Raw genomic sequence first — 22,139 nt, forward strand, 5'->3', positions numbered from 1 at the left:
ACTAGCTCTCAAATGATATCTTCTTCATCAGCCTCTTCCTGGAGTAGCCTATAGTTTCTTCTCCTGAGTGGGTTTAAAAGACTTTCTTGGTTCCGAGGAAAGGTCTTTGCACATTTATTTGTAAAAACATGTCAGCTGAAATGCTTAAAAATTTATTTCCTGAAAATTAAAAGGCATACACTTTCATAAGTCTTTTATAGTGACCCAGATCTAAAATTGTTGGCAATCAACAAAAAGAAGTATAAAAATAAATGTATGGAATGAGGCATTAGTGTTAATCAGAAGGGTTCATGTTGGAAGGAATATAAATAATTGCCAAGGAAAGCTTCCGTCAACTGGAAATGAAAACTCAGAGGATATTTGAGACCTACAATGCCTATGACGGAGCTCAGACAACAATGCCCAAATATAAGGCCTCAGAAGCAAAGTTTCTCTCAGACCTTCTCCTGCCCTCCTGTCATTCATCCCTCATTTTCCCTGCGGCAAGTCATAGAAATTAGAGTTCCTCTTCCTCAGAGTGAATCATAGAAACCAGAACCCCCTTTGCTTGAAGTCAGCCCTAAGATCTAAAAATATTACTCTAACTTCTCTTCCCTTCCTACTGCCCCTCTTTTCTGCATAACAGCTGGCCATAAAGAAATTAAGACTAAGACCCTCATTCCAGAGGGATCGTATTCCACATTCAGGAGAAAGACATGCTACAGCAGAGAGACCAAGAATCTGAGCAGACAAGGCAGGCCTTGCTGGGCGTTCTCACTGGCCAGTCTCTTGGCATTACATGATACACTTTTTGCCCAGTCATATTTTTACATGGCTGCCCCCTGCTTCATTGACTCTAAGTCCTAAGTGTAAAATCAAAATGCTTCCCCGGTATCTTCAGATATTAGTTCTCAAGTCTCCCACAGCATGTAAAACTATAATCAAATTTGTTATGTTTTTCTCTTGTTAACTTGTCTTTTTGTTATGAGGTATCGGCCATGACCCTTCTGAAGGATGAGAAAAAGTATCAATCCTTTCCTTCCCTACACCAGAAAACATAAAATCTTTAGGAATATAAAGGATTTAAGACATTCTTATTCTTCCAGCTTAGCTAAAAGGGAGAAGGAAGGGAAAGCATGTCACAGAGCAGGATCATTCTATTCTTATACTAATGAAAATGGTAAATCCGAGAGATGTTAAGTTGTGTGCGTATTTTTTTCCTGATTCATAGTATTCTTCCTCTTAGAATGTTAGCAGTTGGAGGAAGAGGGGGCATTGTGTAGGAATGGCAAGTAGTGGGAGTTGTAGGCCAGGACTATTCTGTAAGCTTGACTGTTCTGCAAGACAGAGAAAATGGAAATATATAGGCAATCAGAATTTCCCGACTATGGCAGTGGGTAGATGGTTGGGTCCTGACATGACTCCTCTGTCAGCCCAGTGGTAACAAAGGCAGGGAGCCTAAGTCCTGAGTCCTTGAACCTGGCTAAATCCTCACCTAGTGTGAGCTACACTGATCACCAGATTTCAGGCAAGCCACTCTGAACAATTTCTTAATAGATTCTCATAGAGGGGATGGGGAGTGTCCACTCATTTGTAGTCTATATCCTTTGTACAGCTTTTTACTGGTTTGGTAGAAAACCAAGATGAAAAATATTTTACACAAATCCAGTCTTTGAAACTACACCAGATGTTGTGGTCTGGCTAGTCCACAGGCATGTAAATCCAGAGGTACTGATGTGACTTTCCAGATTTTTAGCTCACGTGGAGGATCGTTGGTTCTCTGGAAATGAAAACAGCAGTTTGCTTGTTTCTGAGAATAGCCAAGATTGGAAATTCTCTTGAGTAAAGCACCCATGAGCTAACAGGATCACAGATAAGGAAGTAGTATCATAGAATACTAAGAACCAAACCTTTAACTTCCATGCTGAAAGGTCCTCATTATAGAATTTGGCACTGAGCAAGTGGGTACTACCAGTGGGGTCATCTCTATTCAAACTGCCAATGTGAGCTCAGGGAGGAAGCCACACAACACATAGCCAGGGTGGAATGGAAATGTCTTCGTTCTCTGGCAACCTCATAATTCTGGGAGTTCTGTACAATACAGTCAGAGAGCAGAAAATCCCCGAATGAGTGATATTAGAATTCTTGCCAATACTGATAAGTGGGTGCTTAGAGCCAGATTTTTTGTGTACTCTGGTGTTGCAGATACCTGTTACACAAGCAAGCCTCAGGGATTCAAGGCATTTCTAGGAGCTGAAAAAATACCGTCCAAATGTTTTCTTAGGAGGGTAATTAGTGCTAAAATTAGCCCAGTTTATTCCAACACCAGAAGAACTGGGAGATGCATCCAGGCCAAATGGCTGCAAGTTATAGGAAACAAAGAATAAAAGAAAAATCAAAGTGATGTTTAGCCGTAATTTGTTAATACAGTAGTTTAAGATAGGAAGGTATTTAATTTGGCTAACATGTTTGTATTGTGAATTAATTGCTAAACTGAGGCTTATAATTAAAATATGTACTACGGTATTTTAATAAAATGTAACTTCCTGTCTTAAAATTCTTTATTTCCTATCACTTTCAGGATAAAGGTAATAGCCTTCTAAGAGGTCTCTTTGCCATGCCAATCCTCCCGCTTCCCATCTTGCACAACACAAGAGCCATGATGAGCTGTGTAAGTGAGTATTAAATCATGGCATCTCTCAGCTCAAAACCTGCTAGGAGCCTCTTCTTTCACTCAGAATAAGTCTAGCAATGGCATAAGAGGTGATTGGAACCCACACCTCTTATTCACTTATTCACTATGTGATTGGAACCCACATACACCCTTTCTCTGATCTCATCTCCTGTTACTCTACTCTGAATTACTTGAGGCATATCCACTGCCTTGCTGTCTCTGAGCACTTCATTATGCTCTCACCTCAGGGCCTTTGCGCTTGCTTTTCTCTCTGCCGGTTCTTCCCAAAGATATACTCCTGATGTTCTCTACCAAACTTATTTTGGGTCACTGCTCAAACATCACCTTATTAGTAAAGCCAACGCTTAGCACTTTATATAAATAGTAATCAAACTCCAACCCTCATGTTCTTTGTTTCCTTTGTCTTTTATTATTCCATTCTATTTTGTTATTATTCATTATTTTCCATACAATTAACCACAACTGACATTCTAGAAACGCACTTCTTTGTTGTTTTTCTCCCTCTGAAAGGCATTGTTTCTTGATGCTTAGTCAGCACCTAGAATAGCTCCTGATTCATACCAGGCCCTTGTTTTAGTTCATTTATGCTGGTATAACAGAAAACTACTGTATTAGTCCATTTTCATGCTGCTAATCCCAAGACTGGGTAAATTATAAGTAAAAGAAGTTTAATGGACTCACAGTTCCACGTGGCTGGAGAGGCCTCACAATCATGGTGGAAGGCAAAAAGGCACATCTTACATGGTGGCAGGTAAGAGAGAATGAAAGCCAAGCAAAAGGGGAAACCCCTCCTAAAGCCTCAGATCTCATGACACTTATTCACTACCATGAGAATAGTATGGAAAACGGCCCATATGATTCTATTATCTCCCACCGGGTCCCTCTCACAACACATGGGAATTATGGGAGCTACAATTCAAGATGAGATTTGGGTGGGGACAAAGCCAAACTATAGCAACCACAGACTGGGTAATTTATTAAAAACAGAAATTTGCCCTCACAGTTGTGGAGGCTGGGAAGTCTAAGATCAAGGTCTAGCAGGATAGAATCTGATTTTTCTGCTTCCAAGATGGCACTTGATTGCTGCAGCCTCCTCACATGGCAGAAACAAGAGCCAAGAGACAGCAAGAGGAGGCCCTCTTATAACCTCACCAATCCCATCCATGACGGTAGAACCTTCATGGTCTAGTCACTGCTTAAAGGCCTCTTTATACTCTTGCAATGGCAATTAAATCTCAATATGCATTTGGGAAGGGCAAAACCTTCAAACTATACCAGCCATCAGTGGGTATTTGCTAAGAGCATAAACACAATCCATAGTGAGATCAGTTATGCTACACATGCACAGGTTGCTGCTGAAACTTCCATTCTCTCCTCATAGTTTCAGTATTACCTATTCTGGTTTCCTTCAAGTGCTTGGATCACAACATTCTCCTTCTGACCTCAGGATTTCTGCCCATTCTTTTCTCTATGCACCGATGCCCTTCCTCAGTTTCTTCCCTGATGTATCCTTTAGGGCTAAGCAGAAATGTTAATTTGTCAAAGAATCTTTTCCTGTCCAGCTCCACTATATTCAATAAAACATCTTGATTGTGTTCTTCACAGTTTATAAAATGTCTGCAGTTTCCATCACTGAGTTTTCTTAGGGATTATTGTCTTAGCTTTTTCTACAAAACCACAAATTCTGTAAGGGCTTGCCTTGTTCACCAATGTAACCCCAAAAACTAGCAAATGACTGGCACATAGGGCATGGGAAAAATTATTACAGGGATCACTGAAGAGAGGGTGTTTTGATAGAAAAAAAATAAAATGAAGAAATTCCTACTTTAGGTTCTAATCATACATACTTGGTTGAAATGGAGTTGCTTGTTTCTAACACACTTTTAACTACGGGAATGACCAGGTAGTGCCATTGCTGGCACACTGGGAGCCAGATTCCCAAAAGAACATATATGTAGGAAAAGACTCAACTTTCACCAACAACAATAAATACTGGCTTTATAGTTAGGGAAGTGTGAGGATTATTTTAATTCTAAGGATTCTTTACCATATCTATAGAAATACCTAAGAATTATTTAGGTTAGAATGAAACATTCACGTGGGTGGAAATTCTAAAAACAGTTTCCAAATGCTGGTGGCTGCCCTCAAGATTCCTCACAAAGTGGCATTACCTTAGTGAATTTTCTACGGTGCTTATGCTTATGGGTACAAAAATAGAATTTTATCAGCAAACGAAGAAATAATTAGACATTTAAAGAAAAACGTATTATAAAAACTAGATTCATTTTACACTGATAGGTGGACAAGAAAGCCAAGTTATTAATTTATAAACAGGGAAAATTCATTCTAGTGACGAAGGTGCTTACATCCTCTGTTGAGGACCACAGTTTTTTTCCATACGTAAGTATTTAGTAAGAGGAACTATTAAATCGGAGGCCTGCTCAGGAATTGCAGGATGAGAACAGAGTGGTTGAAAGTCTTGAGGATGGTTCATTAGACCTTACGAGGCCTCGTGGCCAGGAGGCTCACAACCTCCTGGTCTCTCATCTTGTCTCCTAAATTGTGCTGAGAGTTGCATCCTCTGAAGCCAGTTTGCTACAAGACTGCTCCCTTTGGATAATGTATGCTAACTGTAGATGTGTCAATTTCACTAATTAAGTGTTATTCTAGTATGTTCCCATGGAACTAAAAAACATTTTGCTAAGTGTTGTTTTCAAGTCATTTAATTCTCACAGGGCAACCTCATTTCCCTTTTCTCTAAATACTTGGGGAGTCCTCATTGCTGTACCCTATGGGCTTGGAACTACATGGAAATAATTTATCCTTACCCCCTCCTAAGGCAATGGAGATGTGTACAACTCACTAGATACCACAGGAATATTTCTAAAAGTTACTGTTCCATATTAACATTTTCCTACTATAATGGGAGAAACTACTCAAAAGCTTCCTATTCATTCTAAACAATGGCTGGTGCAGAATCCAGGTTACAGCCAGGAGGGCAAAGGTAGGGACTAGAGCCAAGAGCACATGTTGAACCTTTGTGGACACATTCAGTTTCTCCTATACAAAAGATTCTTCTCATTGTTCCCTTGAGAGGGAAAATAATGAGGTGGTGAAATACGAATGAGTGTGTGTGTGTGATCACTTCTCTACTGATACCTGGATCACAGAGCACCATCTCCTCTTCCCACTGTCATGTCAACATCGGGGATGAAAATAAACCCTTGATTCTTCATTATATACCTTCCTAGCTAAGCCTGACTAATAATAAATGCTAAGGCCTCTTTCTGTGGGTAGAGAAGGGGGATGTGATGCTCTGACAGTAGATGCCAAGAAAACAGCCTTTCCATTCCTCCCAGTTTAGCTTTAGGCTGTTCCTCTTTCACAAGAGTGCTATCACGAATCGTCTGAGAAACACCACACAGAGGCTCTGTCTCTGCCCTTGCAAAGGGACAGTGGCAGACCAGGGCATTTTAAAGCCTTTATGTGGCGCCTCCTGAGTCACTGAATAGCTCTCAGCTGAAATTGCCAATGGATAAAAGCTCTCTTTAGAAATGGCCCTTCGATGAAAAGTTTTGGAATTCTTAGGATTATAACCCTTCAGCCAAATCCCATTATGTCCCATTTCTGCCTTTGAACTACAGGGAACTACAGAGATAAAGCCGTTCTGGGAGAGAAGGGAGGGGAAGTTTGCTCTGGAGGGGAGGAGAATGACTTAGTGTCCTATCTTTGCAAAAAAAAAAAAAAAAGCCTTTTTTTTTTTTAAACAGAGGTTTCTATGAAATGAAAGCAACTCTCGGGGGGAAAGTTCAGACGCTGCTGCGATTGGGAACTTGGCTGTGATGGCAGCCTCACCATGATGCAGGTGTGGAGGACCCTGTTGTCATAAAAGCTTCGGCCAAGCTCTGTGTTACAAGATCAGGGAGCCTGCAATTAGATGGTGTGAGGAGCCGTCTGTCACTGTGCTTCTCAAAATGAGCTTTCATACTTTTTCCAGTTGTGGCTACCTACATTTCACTATTTATTTTCTCTCTATTTACAATCTTATTAAGCATTTCCTTGCATTCTATCTTTAGAAATTCTAATAGTCATTAATTGGATAATTGTTACATTACTGCAAAGAAAGTCACTACCAGTGTCATCAAGGCGTCTGAAGAAGGAAATGGGAGCATGGAGAGATTAAATGAAATGCCCAAATTCCCTGAAGCCAGTAACCAGAGCAGAAGGGGACACATTCTTCACTTACGATTCCTTGTCTGTGGTGAACCCAGGGAATGAGTGGCCACTTTAAATTTTCACTTTGATTGATATTTTTGTTGTTCACATTTGTTATCCAGTTTTTCCCTATTTCCCAGGAGAGTAAAGATCTTATAGATGCTTGGAAATGATTTCCAGAACAGGTGCTTTTTCAGTCATGACATTCAGGAAAATGCACATTTTAGAAATTACTGCTGGAAGGTATGGTTATTGCAGAAAAAAATGCAAAAACACCTCAATGGGATTTTACCTCTCTGCACTTCCAAAAATGTATACTTATCCCAAACCACTATCAACAAGAAAAGTGCAAGAAAAAATATCAACAGGAAGAAAAAATAGACATTGTTTTCATGACAATAAGTTTATTGGCTGGGTGCAGTGGCTCATAATCCCAGCACTTCGGGATGCCAAGGCATGTGGATTGCTTGAGCCCAGGAGTTTGAGACCAGCCTAGGCAATATGGCAAAATCCATATCTACAAAAAATACAAAAATTAACTAGGCATGGTGGCACATGCCTGTAATCACAGCTACTCAGGAGGCTGAGGCAAAAGCATCGCTAGAGCCCAGGAGGTCGAGACAATTGTGCACACACACTTGAAAATCACACCACACACACACACACAATTTCCTTCATATTAGGCAACTGTTGTCTTGACTCTAGTTACACTTTAGTTAAAAGGATAAAGCGAAGATTCTGACATTAAGTTGAAACACCAAACTGGAGATTTTAGACCCAACACCAGGGTTCCTAATACTTCCAATAAACACACTATGAAGAAAACCAATCTTCCAGGTTTTTTCTCAATCCTTCTTTCTTCCTTTGGAAAAAAATAACATGAATTTATGGAGTTAGAGGTGGCTAATAAGGAACTGTTCTGTAAGAATTATTAAGTATTATTAGACAATAAAATCTTTTAAAGAAATAGGATATTAAACTTTTCTATGATGCATTGCCTTTTCTGCATTTAAGACCTATTTTTCATTTAGGCATAAAGGATAGACAGAGCATTTCAATCCTTTGAAGATACAGATCTTCAGTAAACCAAAGATGGTGCCATCTTAAAATCCTTTCAGCTGTCTAACTCTTCTGACTTATTGGTTCTCAAAATAGCTCCTGTAAAGAATGAAATCAAAAAGGTTTCAGATAAAATTTGAAATTCAGCCTATTCAAGTAGGAGAAAAAAATCGACATTGTTTTCATGAAAATAAGTTTATTGGCTGGGTGCAGTGGCTCACACCTGTAATCCCAACACTTTGGGAGGCCAAGGCATGTGGATCACTTGAACCCAGGAGTTTGAGACCAGCCTGTAATGTGGCAAAATCCTGTCTCTAGAAAGTACAAAAATTAGCTAGGCATGATGGCACATACCTGCAATCCCAGCTACTTGGGAGGCTAAGGCAGGAGGATTGCTTGAGTCCAGCAGGTCAAGGACAATATGTAAGCTGTGATCACACCACTGCATTCCAGCTCTGGTGACAGAGCAAAACCCTGTCTCGCCAAAAAAAAAAAAAAAAAAAATTAAGAAAGAAAATGAGTTTATTATCTTTTATTTCAAAATTAAGTGTCAGCCAAGCACATGAGCCTGGCATAGCAGAGTGGATAAGACCTAAACTACACTACGCTGCCATGTGGACATGGCCTTTAAATCTGAAAACTAAGATGAATAATGGCTAACCCAGAGGCAGAAGGGAAGAGCAGGATAAACCGTGGGGACAGGGGCACTATTCCTAAAGGAAGACACAGCATGTCTGAAGATCAGAAAAGAGAAAGAATAACACAGGTTGGGAGATATTTTTAGTGTTGCTGGAACACTGAGCATGAGTAGAAAGGTGAACAGAGAGATATAAAGCAAATTGGAAAAGCAGTCAGCAGCTGACCAGGAAGGAACTGACAACAGTTTGACTTTAGGCTGGGCTTATCTGGGTAGGGAAGAGCAGGGCAACCTCATCTCTTCCCATCAATGTGTGAAATACTGCAAGAAATTCAGAAGAATGTACAATACATTCTTAATATTTAAGCAACATGAGCCATCATCTTCAGAGTTAGCAAAATGATGATGTTTCAAAAGTGGCTTCCTTGGTCGCTTCAAAATGGGACATGTTAATCTTGAGATGTGTCAGAAGCCACCAATTATAAATACAGACAGCAAACTCCTTGGGCCATCACTATTGTATTAACATCCCTTTCCACACAAACTTTGTCCTAGTACTGTAACAGCCCAGTCCCTGCCAAGGCACTGCATCCCAAAGTATGAGGTCTCAACGTGAATCATTAGTCTTTTCCTGCTTCATTTGTGGCTTTGCAGGGTCTTTACTCAAAGGGGCCCTTGTTGCTCCTTTAGTAAAATGTTCTTTGTTCAAGAAATGATTCAAGAGTGAAAGCTGGGTGAAGAATGATCCTTTTCCACCATAGCGGTTAACGTAAGTTTTCTTCTCGCTTTTTGTCATATTTTTGGTTACAAAAGTCAAATGGTATCTTTGTTGATGGCCCACCTATCTCAGCCCAGAAACACCTGTCTATTAACATCACCACAGATCCCTGCATCAGGGTGGGTTTAGTGGTGTGCACCTTCTGCAACTGAACAGAGCCATATGCTCAGAAGTGTCCCATGCTTGGTTTCTTTCTCTGATGTTGTTGTCTTAAATTTTTAGTAATTTTTAACAAGGTGCCTGCATTTTCATTTTGCACTGAGCACTGCCAATTATGTAGCCAAACCTGCCCCATGTTTCAGATCCCATAGAATGCAGCCCTGCTTCCCTCTAAGTTATACCCACCATGCCTCTGATGGTTAAGTGCTGTCACCTGGTCTCTTCTGCTGCACAGTTCTACTAGCTCCATTGACTGCAGGGAGCTGAGAGCAGTGTCTTAGTTTACTCTGGCTTGCATAAGACAGTCAGCACTGAGCTCCTTAGCCATGTCAGTGTCCCTTCCCTTGCATAATTTCTATTGCTCTAATGAAAGGAGTGTTCTCTAAACCTTCCACAGAAACATAATTAGCTGGTGGGTTCTCGGGTCTAATACAGTAAATCAACGTTTGCATATTGCATCTTTCAGAGCCTTCTGCCTCCTTCCTCAATACTCTACCAGTGCAACCAAGTATATCTGCTTCTTTATTAGAAGCAATCATTTTTTTTCCTAGCTTCAAGGAGCCATCCAAGCAGCATATGAGAACCAGCTCCAGGTGTCCTTGCCAGTCTGAGCCACAGAAAAATGTCCCCATGTCAATATATCTTCCTCATCCAGCCTTATATTCAACCCCCACATCAGTCCAGAACTCTCAAGATCCACGGTGGGTGAGGTATATTAACCAGGGCTTTTGCTTGATCCTTTAACACTTTTAATACATTAAGTCCTTTCTTCCCATAACACAGATGGTACTTCCACAGAGGGGCTGTGCTGAGACTTATCTTTAGTTATTGGTCCAAAGGCCATGAGTGCAGTGGGTCACAGATCGGGATGAAGGAGAGCATCATCTTATCAGGTAATCACCTCAAGTAAGGGGAAGCTGCTCTCCTCTAGCAAGTGGGAACACATACCAAACAAAAGGGCTTGTAGAAATCCAGAGGCTAAAGATTTTCAAGTGCATTCACTCAGATGTCCCCATTGGAGTTCTCAGGAAGATTGCTGGAGCTGTGAGTTCAGGTGTTTTTTTTTTTTTTTGGTAATTTTACTACTCTCATAAACAAATCCTGGTAGTGATTCTCAGAACCACCTCCCTACTAACTATAGGAATGTGAGTCTCTTTAAATGTAGCTGTAGTTTCTGGCTTTCACAGTTTGCCGTACGCTGATAGCTGGCTTACCCAAACCTGTTGCTTTCTTCATTCAGAGCTTTGACGGCAAAACCCACCCCCTTCACAGCTTTAAAAATGCTGTCTCTGAAATGATAAAAACAAGGCATTCCCTTCTATCTGTAGCTCATTTACCACAGGTGAGAGTCTTAATAAGTCTTAGTAATCACACACCAGGCATCATCACCACTCCACTCATAAATGCAATAATGTCCTTGTTCCATATGGCCAGCAAAGGATTCAATTCCAAAAACACATTCTAAGAATCTGCTTCCTAGTACTGCTTTTAGTATCAGCTGTCTTGATTTCTTCTTTCAGAAGCAGACCCTTAGACTAGGATTCAGGTTCAAGTAGTTTATTTCTGAGGGCAATACCAAAAACACTATAGAGGTGAGGATAAAGGCCTTCCAGCCAATTAAAGGTATGCTACCACAGTGGTGAGCTAAATCCCACCGTGCAGCACCAAGAGACAATGTGGGAACTGTGTCTTGCAGTTTTTCCACCTGAAGCTTGAGCAAGCAAAGATATTCATCCACTTCCTCCATGCCCATTAGTCATTGAGTGCCACTCCCAGGGAGCTCTGTCCTACTGAAGGCAAAACCAGGAACGGATCATGCCTGGCAATCCCAGTAGCACTCCACACAAGCAATTGTAATGCAGTGGCCAGAGCAAAGGTGTCAGAAGTGGAACGACCGGACTTATCTGTTAAAACTATTACTTCTTACTAACTGTTCTATTTTAGTTTAAATATTTAACTTTTTTGAGTCTAGGGTTTTTCCTTGAAAAAATAGACCATTATCTTATATAGGATTAATATGAAAACATACACATAAATTCTTTTTGCATTAGAAAGCTTTATATCATGAAATTCTCAACATCTATTTGTAAAATGATCATATAAATGGCATTTTGTAATTTGAGAGAGAGTTTATCTTAAAACCCCTGTGAACTTTGAGACAGTGAAATGAAGGGCACAAAATATTCTAGTCACTGTGTGATAGCTCACTAGGATTTTATCATATTTAGTTTTAACTCATCAAACTAATTATAAACATTTATGTTTTTATTTATTTAGAAGTCTCAAATACTTTAGTATGCATGTGAAGTACATATGAATTGATTAATATGTAATTTCATTTGTTCAACAAATATTTGTTGACTTGTGCTATTTGCTTGGCATCAAGATAGACTCAGAAATAAAGCAGTGAATAAAACACAAAAGACCTTTGTCTCATAGAGAATGTGCCTGTGTGCATGTGTGTGTACACATACATCTGTTTGATGCCGATCCAGACTGTGGAATTCTAAAATGTTACATTCCACCATTTTTACCTAGAACATTCAAATGGGATGACAAAGATTTGTCCATCTTAGTTGTGCTATTTCCAAGGAAAAATGTAAAACCTAAAACAGGGAAACACTACAGTTACAATTTTGGTCTATCAGCAACTGATTTGGGGAAAAAAATTAAAAAGATAGACAAAGGAGACTGAGCAAGCTGAAAGATGGATAAGATGATATTAAGGTTTCTGGCAGAGAACATAGGTCATATTAAACAGAGAGGGGAGATTTATTTGGGTACATAAAAATGTGGCATCTCCATTCAGAGGAACTCGTCCCTGCATTTGTTCTGTTAGAAATCTATTAACTTCCAAGAAAATAAAAATTAAATTTGCAAGGCAGAAGAAGCTTATGGAATTAATTATGATGATATGTGAAAAGAAAAGAGTTGTTGTTTCCATTGGACTCTAAGTGTATTAAAGAAAATGAATAGAATGGAAGAAATATCTCCATTTGGGGTTTGTAAAAGACTTTCCAGGAGGAGATATTCAGATATTTTAGGGATTGAGTAAGGTTGGTTTTTACATATAAGTTTCCTCAAGTAATCTCACGTGAATTATAAAAGTAAATGTGTGATGTATTCAATATTTTCCCCCATTTTTTTTTCGACACTTCCAACAGGACACCCTCCCCGTGGGAATCTGTGAACAGGGTGTGGAAATTTTTCTGATGGAATGATCCCATGGGATCCTGCTTCACAATGAAATGGAAATGAACCCTCTAAGCAGCTTTCAATCAAACTAGGAAAAATGAAGCAAAAATGTGTGACACAAAGTATTATAGATAGCTCTCAGATTTCTAAAATGAACTCTAAGCTCAAATTATCAAGGGGCAGCATCTGAATGCTGAGGAAAAGAATCTGTCCCCGTGATCCATATTCACACACTCACCAGCTGCCTTGCCCCTTTTCTGTTTATTTGTTTGCCGGAAAGATAGATCAAATAATCATAAACAATGGAGGAGATGACAGTTTAAAAAGCAATAAAGTAAAAAAAAAAAAGCATGAAAAGAAGAATTGAAATCAAAAGATGAATGTGTATAATATAGTGCAGGGCAGGGGGTAATCCAGGCAGACTCGATCAGACACAGAGCAATGAGAGTCACTTTATTAAAGTCTTCAAAAAGTCTTTGGGGCCTTGGACACAGAAGTCACTGGAGGCCTAAATGTGTTACACATCATGACTCTAGAATTGAGTCTCACACCAGTAGATTGTGGCTTATTAAAAACACAGACACTGGCCCAATTGTCATGCTATTAGGCTGAAGGTGCATAAAAGTGTATATGATACACAAAAGATGAAAATGGGACTATACGTGTTCAAATCATACCATGTACACTGTAATCTCTAGTTCCAAATAATGTTAGTTCTGCAAGTACTTTCTAAAGGAGAATTTAATTTTCATAATTTAATAAGGTACATAAAACCTTAATAACATATAAGAACGTTCAAGCATTTCATAGTGCAGACTTGAAGTATAAGCAAAAATTACTCAAGGTTTTAGGACGGTCTCCAAACCTTAGAACAAACACCCCATGAGACCTTTAATGTCATTACAAAGCAAAGGAGTCTAAGTTTATAAGTTCTCATCTGAAACACCCTAACACAGTGAAGTACGTGCTGGTTGATTTATCCCTTCTGGAAGAATGAAAGGTTGCGTTGGACCTGGTGAGATTTTAACCTGTGATCCTAGAGAATCTTCCAGAGCTTCAAACCTGAAGTTTGATGTGTAACCTACTGGTTTAAAGGGACCTACATATTAGTACTGGAGAGTCTGACATAGTGGGTGGGTACATCAGACATCAGAAAGAGCAATTTAGTCAGCAAGACACCTATATTCCCTGCTCTAATCATAAAAAAAAAAAAAAAAAAAAGATAATCTTTCCAAGAGCTACCACAAGAAGAATTTTGATAGGCACTGAGTGAAAGCAAGTCAAATTGCTGGAATTTTCCTTTACGGAGCCTCAGCCTCAGTTTGGGAAAGGGTCCCAATTATTTTTGAGAAGGTAATGGCTCATTTTACTAGGAAGATATTTAAGATGTATATTATGCTATGTTCAAATCTGTAAGATATTGTTGAACATATATTATTTTTAAATTCAAAGTACAATGATCTTATTTATCTTGATTTAATTAGTACTTCTTAGTATCACAGTTCATTATTACATGGATTCAGGCAGACACATTACATTCCCCAAAACATAACCTCAGCACACTAATGACCTGTTGCAGCACTGGTTCTAACTAAGGGGAGCTTTTATAAATGACATTCCCCACTCCTTACTTTCACTCCCTACAACCTGCCTCATGGAGAGGCCACAATCCCAGCCATTAGTATAAACCTTCTTCCTTTCTTCCTTTCCTGGCTGCTGCTTTTGAGCCAAGTCTCCCTGAATGTAGTATTTTTCACACTTTTTGCTTGTATGCTATTTTCATCTGTGGAAGGCAGAAAATGGAGAAAGAAAGGAGCGAAAAAGAAAGGAGAGGATAGAAATTTTCAGAGGATAAAAGACAAGTTCAATATTTTTGTACTGTGATATAAATCTCAGTACAACTAAGAGTTTTTGAATCAGACACAGTATCAATTTTTGTGACTGGTTTTACTGCCTAAATTATTTTTTTTCTTCCCCTATTATCAATTTTGCCCAAATAACTAGATTTGCTTTGCAGTCAATCCAATTTGGTTTTTAAAATAGCCAAAGCAAGCAGAAAGCTTTAAAAATATCTAAATATTTTCCTTTTTCTTTTCAAAATTATCTTACCTTGATTTTGTTTTTATTTTCTTCTTTTATTATCTATCATATCTCTTTTTTACCATCCAATTCTGTTCTCGTAAAAATGAATCTACTTCTAGAATAATGGGTTCTGTTTTGCTGTTAATTCCAGAAATTTAAAAAAGTTTCACTAAAATTTAACATACATAAAGTGTCCTTTCATTTCCCCAGCTCTCCTTACAAGAAGGAATTAAGAAGGATCCTCAAAAGAGCACAGTCATACATCTACATTTAACACATGTATACAATTCATTGAAAGAACATTTTGGTAGAAATTGCTGTTTTGCATCCTGACTGATTTAACTGCCTAATGACAAGTCTTACCACTTAAAATATAGTCAGGGGAAAAAGGTTCCTCCCACACCTGTGATTGCATATTATTCACTGTGCTTAGCGTTGCCAGATTAAATAGAGGATGCCCAGTTACATTTGAATTCCAAACAAAGAACAAGCAACTTTTTAGCATAAGTACGTCTACAATATTATGCTAAAAGTTAGTATTTGTAATCTGAAATTCAAATTTAACTGGTGTCATGTATTTTGATTTGCAAAATCTGGCAATCCCAATTGTGCTTAAGGATGAAATAAAAGTGCTTGTGTGACCTGAAAGGTGAACAGTACTTTTGTAGTGCAAGGTTTTTGAAGAGTTTTCATCTGTAATTTGAATAAACTGTTGCTTGACATTTTCAACAAATTGTTTCTAGCTGTGGATGCTTATCGTGACAACTAGCCACCTGTGGGTGTTTCTTCTGTAAATCTTAAATACTTTGGTGTTCAGGATTGTTATTTTGATTCTGTATTGATGTCTGTTGGCCCTAGTGGTAAAACTGAGATTTGCACTTTGACAGTACCAGGCCAGACATAGATATAGTCATAGTAAAATGCTTTAAGATTACAAGACGTCTGGCTTTCTTAAAATATCTCCTTGACTCTTCTATCACTAGCAAAATGGTAATTTTCTTGGAAAGAGGAGGAATGTGTCTCACTTCCCAAAGCCATGAATAGACAGAAACCTCAAAAAAGTGCTGAAACTGGGAATCAGATGCCTATTCACTGCAGTTTTCATCTTCACTCTTCCCAGACTGTTGGCTTCAGTCTTTTCATTATAGACTCTACTTGGCTCTTTGCTCCACAGATAAAACATTGGCACCCTGAAGTTCTGACTTGAAACATACGGATGTATACCATCAGAACTCCATTTCAGTTCCAATTTTCCCTAAGCATAAAAAGTATCACTGGCTCAACTTGGAACAGATGAACATCTTTGTGCCTTGTGCCAAGAAGTTATTGTCAAGAGGCAGTATCATCTATTAGATGCCTATCTAATGGTGGCTTCCTCTTGAATATGGAGTAGCATCTATGGAAAAGACAAGTCTACGTGTAGCCATTACAATGATGTACCCATTACAATGACCAAAGAGCTAAGTTTATAAGTAGAGGAAGATACAAGGCATACAATGAGGTCAGTCCTGGGTAGGTTGAAGCTTATTGACTTCCTCAGGAAGAGGGTATAGCAAGTATGGAGTGAAGAGAAAACCAAGGAAAACTTGGCCTTACCCCAGAAATCTTAGGGAGATCAAATATGTTAATGATTAGCAATGGTATATTTTAAATACCTCTTTTCTAGTGTTTTATTTTAATGCCAAACTGAAATCTCGATTTCAATGATTAATTTTATAATTTTGAGCAAAAACACCTCTCAAACATGTGGTAAATGATTAATATGAAAAAGACACTATGCAAAGTTCTGAGGTATGTTTTTAAAAGTGTATATGAGAGGCAGGTAATGTAAAGATTTTGTATTTTTAGATGTAAGTATTTTTTCATAGCAGTATTGATTGGAAGAGTTTTGTTTGTTCAACACAACTCGATTTAATGATAGTTTTCTTTAATAACTTTTAAAAGAAAAGTTAGCTGTGACCTCATTAGTTTGTTTAGAAGTAGAGCACTCTTTTTCTTTCATTAAACATTGATGGAGGTTTTTGGTACTTCTAGATTAGCACTCAGGTGAAGTTACAAATTAAAATCTGACATTCTGCTTTCTCCAATGTCTGACTAATTTTTACAGGAGCTTTTTAGTAGTAATAGCCAAAGGCAACTATAGCAGTTAAAGGAAAGGCATTGAAGTGAGCTTTTTAGATGAGATGAGTATAACTATTCTTGAAATAAATGTTAGGTTTGAAGAGGCAAACCAAGTGTACTTAATGATAACCATGATCCAGGGATTATTCTAGGTACTTCATGAATATTAACTTATTTACTCCTCAAAACAGTACTTTCAAGTAGCTTCTAATATCATTTTGATTTTTCAAATGAGGAAACTGAGTCACAGAGAAGTTCAGAGATTTTTCCAAGGACACAGATCCTACAGTGGTAGAGCCAGAGTTTAATTCTTGTTGTCCTTGGTCCTTACCACTGCTACATGATCTCTTGTAACTAAGACATTAACACAACCATTAATTTGTAAACATAGTGTGTGTTTTCAAAAACAATAGCTAAATATTAATATAATTGTTCATGTTCGAAGGTAATTATTAGGCTTATTTCTTATTTTTATTTCAATAGTTTTTGGGGTACAGGTGGTTTTTGGTTACATGGATGAGTCCTCTAGTGGTGCTGTGTGAGATTTTAATGCATTAACCATCCAAGCAGTGTACACTCTACCCAATGTGTAGTCTTTTATCCCTCAAGGCCCTCCAAAACTCTCCCCTACCTTCAAGTCCCCCAAATCCATTACATCATTCTGTATGTCTTTGTGTCCTTAAGGCTTACTTATTTTAAATGTTTGATGTATTCATGTTAATGACACATTTCCCCTTTCATGTTCTTTTACCTTTAAATTAATATTTATTACATTAAAACAAAGTATAGAACCCAACAATTCTGTAACACAGAATAATCCTGCCTGAATATATTAAAAATTCTTTCTTAAGAAGTCATGCAAAAATTATAAAAATCTTAAAAGTTCTTACAATAATTTACCTAAAATAAACATTAGATACAGTATTATAGCAGGCCAATAACATTCAAAACAGCCGTTTTCTCAGTTTGATTTCTCCTTAATTAAGGGATGATGATATTTATAATAATAAAAATATCTGATATAGGACTGGGAGATTCTTTTTAACATGAAAAATTATACTGCCTGACACTGTTCCAAAAAATAATCACTTAATAGAAAAAAAAGTCTGGTTATTAAAAATAATGTAAAATAAAAGTGTTCTTTATTTTGGGAAAGGCCTCAAAAAATCATCAATTATATTTCATATTCATTCCAAGTTGTAAAACTATCTTGAAATAAGTATATCTGTATTATTACATAATTTCCATAAATGGAAAACCACCTTTCCCCCTCCTCTAAGCTTTAATAAAACAGGCAAATATACATCTCAATGGCAGATTAAGGCTTTTTTTGTAGCTAAGCCTAATTAAAATGGCAACATTCCAATGGTTTCTTTACCAGGGAGCAAGGACATCTGCAAGGGATAAAAAGATAGCAAGCATTTTGATGCATTTGTTTCCAGTGCTTAAATGTGGCAACAGAAAACAGGGATTGATACTGGCTAAGCTACAAGCAACATTTGAGTTAAATGTTTTAAAAGAGTACAGGAAATCAAAGCAGTTAAATAAATTGTGATTTTAGGTTGTTGTTTTGCCTGCTATTTCTGCCTGTTTTCAGTAGCATAGACTTCCCCAAATCGTGTCCCAGCATATTATAATTCCCTCTTGGATTTATTTTATACAAGAGAAGTTCTACAAGAAAGAAGCTGGTTCAGCTTTAATTAACCCAACATTTCTCAAACTCACCGACCTTGGAATACCTTTCATTTTCTTTCTTTTCCAGCATCAACTACATGCACATTTGAGCACCATTTGGGAAAGGTTGCTGTAGCATACTGTCCCTTGCCATTTTAGAATATTGTCTTAGTCTCTTTGTGCTCCTATAACACAATACCACAGACTGGGTACTTCATAAATAACAGAAATTTATTCCTTACAGTTCTGGAGGCTGGGAAGTCCAAGATGAAGATTTTGTGTCTGGTGAGAGCCCAGTCTCTGCTTCCAAGATGGCGCTTTATTGCTGCATCCTCTGGAGGAAATAAACATGATGTCCTTACATGGCAGAAGAGCAGAAGAACAAGAGAAGTCAACTCTCTCTGAAATCTCTTTTATAAGGGCATTAATTCTTTCGTGAGGGTAGAATCCTCATGACTTAGTCACTTCCCCAAAATCCCCACCTTTCAATATTACCACGATGAGAATTAAGTTTTACATATTGGGGGACATTCAGACTATACTAAATATTATTACTAAATCTCCAATGATTTTAGTCCTTTTCTGTTTCCTGATATTATTTCACAGTGGCTGTACATATTGTACATGTTAAAGTGCCAATCCAAATTACAAGATAGGAAGGCAGTGAGGAAGAAAATATAACTTTCACTGCTACTCAGAGGAAATCTTAAGGCATTTATTAAAAATGGATTTTTTATGTTACACTGATTTGTATAAATTCCCTTTCCTACTTCTCCAGTAATAGACTGAAAACATTTTGAGGCACCAGACTATGACACATTCAGATTCATTCATAACTATCTTAATACCTAGCAGTGTACCCAGAATACAGGAATTAACCAACAAAAATTTACTGAATCAAATTAAAGGGCTTAGATTTCCTCACCCTATTTATTTTCATCCCATGCCTCTAAAACCCTTGGAATTACATCAGCTGAAAATTGACTCTGACTTAAAAAAAAATTACTTTGTGTTCATTGTGGAATTCAGCAACAGGTGAATTAAGGGTGAATTTCAAGTATACAAATAAGATAGGCAGTACACATATGTCAATCATTTCTCAATTCTTATGTTGATTCATATACACACTAGAACTGACAATGCTAACAGTACTTTTTCTGAGGCTTTTATTCATTTTTATATTTTATTTTACAAAGGATGAAAATTTTCTTTTTCAAATGTCCAAATGAACATGATGCATATATTTTTCTTCTAATTTCATCATTTAAAAAAATCCCAAAGATTTTAAAACCATGAGAGAAAGATATGAAAACACTGCCAGGGGCATTTTTCTTGGGAGCAAATATTTCAGATGAACAAATTTCACTTAGTAGAAATATTTCAAAGCATAAGTTTATTTTTCTCAGGTTACATCTTTCACCTGTCATGTGGCATAAGATGAACAGATAGAAGATTACATACAAGAGCAGGACTGGGAAAAGGCTTTCTTTCACACATAGTATAGCTCATACCCCCAGCTAGTTAAATTCTGTCCTGACATGCAGATAATGAATATGTTCTTTAATGCAGTGACTTTCCTTTATTTACAGAAACTTTATTCTACACACCATTCCCTGAAAATAAAAATAAAACTTAGACTTCTTTCAAAGGACAAATTTATTCAGTAAAATAATATTCTAAAATGTATTACCTAATATTTACTAGCACTTAAGTTTTTAAAATATGTCTTTAACAGTTATAATAGTCTGGCATTTTCTGCATAAATGTGACCTCAAGTCAGTTTGGCAGGACAAAATTCTAAGCTTCAATTAAGTACTGTAAGTGAAAAATACGTATCTATTATTCTATAGTAAAATTTTCAAGCATCTGTTAGGCCATTAGTGGCAACATTTATAATCAATTATTCAAACATTTAAAAATTTTGCAAATTTTTAAATTTCAGATAAAAAATTTAGTCATGATTTTTTTCTTGTATTGAGGCAAATATTTTTATTATTTGATTTTTATGTACAATTGTATTTATTTGGCATATAAAATTACAATGCATTAGAGATTATTTGCATTGACTTTACATAACAAAGTATAAGGATCAGATTCTGTTTAAGGAAACAAAATTGTTCTAGGTATGTCAAGCAAAAAGGAATTTAATATAGAGGATTGGAGTCAGGTACGGTGGCTCACACCTGATCCCCAGCACTTTGGGAGGCCGAGTAAGGCGGATCATGAGGTCAGGAGTTCGAGACCATCCTGGCCAACATGGTAAAACCCCAATCTCTACTAAAAATAAAAATTAGCTGGGTGTGGTGTTGCACCCCTGTAGTCTCAGCTGCTAGAGAAGCTGAAGTAGGAGAATCTCTTGAACCCTGGAGGGGAGGTTGCAGTGAGCCGAGATCGGGCCACTGCACTCCAGCCTCATTACAGAGCAAGACTCTGTCTCAAAAAAAAAAAATTTAGCAATGGCAGTGATGGTCAGCTGAGGGAGGATGTTATCTTGAAGCAGTGGGTCAAGGTAGTCTGGCAACAACCTATAATGATAGCTTACACAGGGTTTACATAAGGAAAGCCTATTGCAACACAGTGTTTACATAAGGATGGCAGGGATAGCCCAGAAGCCACCAATGGAAGCCTATGAGAATCTGATGTGTTGAAACAAGGCACTAAGTACAGTAAGTACGTACAGTCTGTCAGGCGTGGTGATTAACAACATTGAAGGAATTGGGCAAAAAAGTAAATGTACTGAGAAGTATGGGAACAGATTTCTCACTGCAGGAGGAGGGTACAAATATGAAAATAAGGGAAGCTGGAATAGACCTGTGGTGTTAGACTGAAATTGGTAGTATTGGTAGAAACTCAATGTTTGATTGATTGATTGATTGATTGATAGGTAGATAGATAGATCATAGATGACCGATATGTAAAAATATGTATGTGTGTGAATATATGTGTAGTTGTATATTTATATTCATTCATACATATACTTCCTCACTCTGTTAATTAAAAGTTCCAGATGTAACAACAATCCAGTAGCAATGAGCTCTCCTGGCATGCAAAGCTTGGTTTCTAAATACAGTACAAGACTTCATTACAGTAAAGTAGAGCTCCTTTGTAAATGGCAGAGTCCATGTCTGAATTTGGAAGAAAACAAACGAACAAACACAATATATGCCTGGCAGTAATAAAGTATGTAAGTAAGTAACGCAATACTCAAAGACGGAATAAAAGCATTTTGTAGGGCAAATAAAAAGGGACAAAGAAAACCTGCTTGAAGGGGTTCCCACTCCCACCTGCTAAATCTAAGAAATTTAAGCATCAAAATGAATATTGACAGTCACAGATACTAATCCACTGAATTACACAGAAATCCATAAATCCACAGGGATAAATAAATAAGGAAAAGAAGAACCATCTTTCCATTAATGCCAACCAGTAAATGTGAAAGAAATAACTGAATTTTAAAAAATTCATTATTTTGCAATCATCATAGTACTAATTCAGACAAGAAATATCAACGAGTACTAAAACTGTTGGGTGAAAGTGGGATGAGA

General features: G+C 37.5%; 1 long non-coding RNA gene across 3 annotated transcripts in view; it reads right to left on the minus strand.

Annotated features, from left to right (window-relative positions):
• The window catches only part of LOC108592755 (uncharacterized), a 378,034-nt gene that overhangs the window by 325,067 nt on the left and 30,828 nt on the right, over positions 1 to 22,139 (minus strand). For all 3 annotated transcript variants that reach the window (XR_013520538.1, XR_013520537.1, XR_013520536.1), the window contains exon 2: positions 18,837 to 18,928. This is a non-coding gene — a long non-coding RNA (uncharacterized LOC108592755). The remainder of the gene's footprint in view (positions 1 to 18,836; positions 18,929 to 22,139) is intronic.

This window comes from Callithrix jacchus, chromosome 7 (genome assembly GCF_049354715.1).
Source record: "Callithrix jacchus isolate 240 chromosome 7, calJac240_pri, whole genome shotgun sequence".
Lineage (NCBI taxonomy): Eukaryota > Metazoa > Chordata > Mammalia > Primates > Cebidae > Callithrix > Callithrix jacchus.